Source organism: Trachymyrmex septentrionalis, unplaced genomic scaffold (assembly GCF_001594115.1).
Source record: "Trachymyrmex septentrionalis isolate Tsep2-gDNA-1 unplaced genomic scaffold, Tsep1.0 scaffold108, whole genome shotgun sequence".
NCBI classification, from domain to species: domain Eukaryota; kingdom Metazoa; phylum Arthropoda; class Insecta; order Hymenoptera; family Formicidae; genus Trachymyrmex; species Trachymyrmex septentrionalis.
The window spans coordinates 1,057,710-1,062,708 of NW_017304207.1; the positions used below are offsets into that span (position 1 = coordinate 1,057,710).

At 37.5% G+C, this 4,999-nt stretch overlaps 1 protein-coding gene across 1 annotated transcript in view; it reads right to left on the minus strand.

Annotated features, from left to right (window-relative positions):
• LOC108747563 (retinal homeobox protein Rx1-like) overlaps nt 1-4,999 on the minus strand; it is a 68,421-nt gene that overhangs the window by 36,320 nt on the left and 27,102 nt on the right. The window lies entirely within an intron of this gene.

Sequence of the window (4,999 nt, forward strand, 5' to 3'; positions counted from 1 at the left end):
TAAAAACACAGATCCTATTACAAATTCTACAAAAATGTCGGCTAAAATGTCATGCAGCAAATGTACAGCTGTAATTGTTATTAGAGTTTTATTACACGTGTATAGTTTTATGTACCAGTAAACAACTTTGCCTATAAAATTAGTTACTACCAACGTCGTACGTATAATATTTTTTTAAAGAAGCACGAAAAGAACGACTTTGTTGAAGTATCGAAAAATTTCATCGATGCAGATCCGAAAATAATTTTTATTTGGACTATCCAAATAATTATGTACCCGTAAAACATTAAAATTGGTTGCTTAAAATGTTAAAACTTTCAGCTGGGTTGTAATCAACGCTTAAGCGTTGTATTCTACCTACATATATATAAATTTTTCATGATCCAAATTATTTTTAAGTCTGCATTTAACCAAATTTTTAGATTCTTCAACAAAATCGTTCTTTCCGTGATGGCAAATAAGGGTTGAGCCCGATAATCGGTGCACAAGATAATATGTATAAGAATAAATATATAATACATACAACAAAAATCACGTTATATTACATCACATATTTCCGCTCACTTTTGAGCCATTTTTATACTCTCTCTCTCTCTCTCTCTCTCTCTTTCTCTCTCAATACATTATAATAAGATGTACATAAAAAGAAAGGAAGAACGATTTTGTTGGAGTATCTCAAATTTAGCTACGCAGATACAGATTTGAAAATAATTTTGTTGGACCATCAAATTAATTACGTAGAAAACGCGAGTACGATGAGCAATGCTGTAGAAAGTTTCTATATTTTCTCAATCGATTTAAGCCTTTTTGCATGTAATTATTTTGATAATCCAACAAAATTATTTTCAGATCTGTATCTAAATGTTTCGATATTTCCTCTAAACCGTTCTTTCCGTGCACAGTTGGGACGTCTGTGGTAGAGTGATCAGTCAAATGTTGCAATTAAAAGAGATGCATCGTTTACAGGCGATTGATAGAAAATGCCGTCGAGGCTCGAATCGCGAATAATTGTAAGATCTCTCTTCTCCGTTGTAAAGTGTAATTTAGAAACATCGAATCACCGATCGAAGATTAATTAATCCGTGTTGTGCGCGATTCAATCTTCGTGACTTTACGCCGTGCGTAACGCAATTCCGTGCAGCCCGAAAAGCCCCGATGACGATCATTGAGAGGGTGGCGTTAAACTTACGCGTGAGCTGCTCGCTCGCGCACACGTGTGCATCGGGTATGGGAAAAGCTGGAAAACGCGCGGCGCTTTTCCAATGACAATCAGACCGCAGCGACCGCCGACGGAATCCCGTCCGCGTTCCGCCACGCCCAATAAAAACCTCCTCTCTCCCTCGCTGCCTCGCAACCCCGGTTTTCTGCCGCTGCCCATCCCTTCGTCCCTTCGAAACCATCTCGTCGAGAGCGGCCTAATAAATCCGACAGACGGGATTGGCGTGCGCTATCAATTAAAAATGATGAAACCGAACAGCGCGGCGCGCGGCTCGCCGCGGATAGAGCGGAGAGAGCCCGCTTGCATCGCGAGCAAAGCTGATTCCGCAACCGCCTTGTCCGCTCTGGCGTAATAAGCTTAAGCGATTAGGTATACCTCGGGGGCGGCCCGCCCGGAGACGGTTGCGGTGCTACGGTTAGCGGGGGGGGGGGGGTGGTGAAAATAAACGAGGGAAACAAGACGCGCGCGCGGACCCGTTTGAAAAACTGGGAAAAAGCTCGCGGAAGGGAAGAGAGGGACGACGGAGTGCGAGAAGACGGAGCGAGCACGCCGGCAGCTCACGGCGGCTTTTAAACGCAATTTAAATTTTTAATTGCGAGTCCGTCGACCCCGAGGAACGACGCCTTCCTCGTCCTCACGCGCCACTCTCTGACGTTTTGTTCGAAAGCGCGGACTCGTGTGTGTTTGCTGAAAAATTCTTTTTTCCGAATTTCCTTCACACTGACTGGACAAACATTCCTATTAATCGTGCACGAGACATTTCTTTAAAGTGTCTTCGAGTTTTGTACAAATAGTACGCTTAAAGATGTATATTACATGTATTCTTTTGTTAATGAAAAAATTACAGATTTTTTAAATATTGTATTACTTATATTTGAAAATAATTCAAAAAGTTTCACGACAATTTAGAACCTGGATAAGTAAGTTTATTTCAAGAATAAGACAAATAAATTATTTAAGAAGTAGATAAATGATAGTCTTTCAAAAGTAATCGAGATAAAATGAGAAAATGTTTATGTACATTATAAGATTATACTGTTAAATATAAATATTGATTTTATTGACTTTGAACAATTATTAAATAAAATAACAAACACACGTAGATATACTAAAAAGATTATGAAATTAAAATGATGAATGAATTTTAATATTCTTTATTTTGCGAATAATTATAAATTTTATATCGAAGTCTGTCGTTATATTATCGGCAAGAAGAAGATTACAAATATATTGTATTTTCTAATAAATCGTTTATTTTCTTCTCATAAAACTCTATGAATTTTTAAAGAATTTTTTAGCAACTTTTTAGTACAGTATTTTCCCATTTTTAACATCTTGAAAAAATACAATATTAAACAATTGTAAAAAAAATTCTTAGACTTCTGTGAGAAGAAAATAAACAATTTTTGTCTCTTGTAGTTTGTGTTTCGCAATTAATATCTTGTTAACTATTGCGAAAATTGCAAAATGGTAGAGGACTTTTCCTCCCAGTTCAGTCCATTCTGCCCCTATGCGAAAGATTTATCATTATTTTCCAAACACCCTACATATGTGCGTGCGTTTTGTACGTATTTATCCACGTTATCATATCGCTAGCATTCACGAGATAATTTACAAAATAATTTCATATAACAAATCTTCAAAATATAATTACTTGCATAATTTTTCTGCATAATTATTCAGCTTCTAATTGTTTACCTATCATCTGTTCCACGCAGAAAAAAACCCAGGGAGATAAATTATGAGGCAACTTAATTACCGGGGGGCGACACGCTTATCTCGCAATAATAAACCGCTTGTTAATTGCGACAATGGAAGGCTCCGGCATTCTAAACAAGTTCAATCTTGCCTACTTTCTAGTTGCTGTTTTATCCTTCTTAAGGATCCATCTGTAATCCACTTAAGGCGCAAAGATAATGCCTACGTTTCTCGTATTGCGTGTTTAATGGTAACTCTAACGAGCTGAATACCCGCGACACTACGAATTAGCGTGGTTGCCTCGATAAAGCCCTAATTGCAATCGACGCGTAATCTTAACCATCGCCGGCAGGCGAGAGCCCTTCGCGGCAATGGAAACTTAAAGCGGGCGCCTTGGTAAAAATCAATTCCGCGTTCGAGGAGGTAGAAAGAAAAAGCAGGTGCTCGCAGAGACTGCCGGCCGGGTTATTATCCCATGTTGCCGTGAGCCCCACCCAATAGCGTAACAAAGTGGCGATGCTGATCGAGATCCGTGCCGAAATCTCATGCCGATCTTTTTTCTGGCTCTTTTAGGCCTCCTTGTATCTCGATAAACAAGTTCAGAAATTTACAAAGGGTTTAAAACTATTGTTTTCATTCTTTCATTGAGATTTATAAATACACTACTATGTCAATCGATTTACTTTCCTATATGTATACTTTATTTTATATTGTACTTTTTCATATTCTCTAATTATTTTTACTTTGCGTACACTGATCCTGCAAAGGCTTTTACCAGAGAACAGTCATTTGAATTTTTATGTGAGATTAGACTACACTATTAAGTGTCAAAGGAGTAATGGTAACCCAATCCTTCAAGTTAAATAACATTTTGTTATTTTAATTTCTCCACACGTATCAAAATGTAAAGCAATCCATTTTCTGTGGTTAAATTTTCTTCGTTTACTCAAAGTAAACGAATAGCTGCGTTCAGCGAAAAAAAAAAAAGGCTAACCCATTAGCTTAGTGATTCTATAATATGATTAGTTTCCACACTTACAATTAGATCCAGCGAAGAACTAAAGGCAAGAACCAATTCTATTAAAGAATCACGAAGCGCCAACTGATTAGTTTTCTCTGCTGAACACAGCCAATGACTTTAACGTATGCACTTAGTGAGTATATAACAAATTTTGAGTCAAATTGAATATTTCTTGTTTAACTAAATTGTTTTAGATAAATCGACGATACATAGGGTAGTGGCGATCCAAAGAGATGATTAAAAATGGGTACAATTCGATATTATATAGAATATGAATTTAACAATGTAGAATAAGAGGAAAAGTATAATATAAATGAAGAACTTGAGGATTATATCAGTCGAAATTCGGACGATGGTTCTGGTGAAGGACGGTAGCTGCGCTACTGGACCCGACGGGGATTATATACGTGCCGCTCGGCAAGCGTGCCCCTGGGAGCCTAATCGATGCGTCGTCGCACGCGACTGCGTGCTTTTATCGCTGTCACGCACATAATTAATTTAATTTAGTCTAATACGTCGGCCCAGCGCGCCAGGCAGCGATTGTCGTTCCGATTGTTTGCACGGAAACGCCAACGTTAACCCCCGGCCGGCCGTTTCGCCGAACACGATATTCGTATCCGTCAAATTTCGGCCGAGGAAGAATAAATCCTACTATATCGTGCTCCGCAGGTCGCAAATTTATACCGCCTCTGTAACTAAGTTACACGAAAAATGTTCGTAGCAACGTACTTTACACAGGATTATTTATATACCTAATCGTAATAAATTTTTCGTGATATCTTGATAGTTTTGCCTTACATTTAAAATTAAAACGTATATTTTATGCTATAACGTTTTATTATATGCCGTGATAGTCTTTGAGGTCTATCTTCATTTTGCAGAATTATCAAAGTATTTTAGTATTAACTATAAAGAAGAGGTAATATGCAGGGTGTTCCGGAAATGTACATTTTATGCTATAACGTTTTATTATGCTATGATAGTCTTTGAAGTCCGCCTTCATTTTGCAGAATTATTAAAGTATATTTTAATATTAATATAAAGAAGAGTTAATATATATA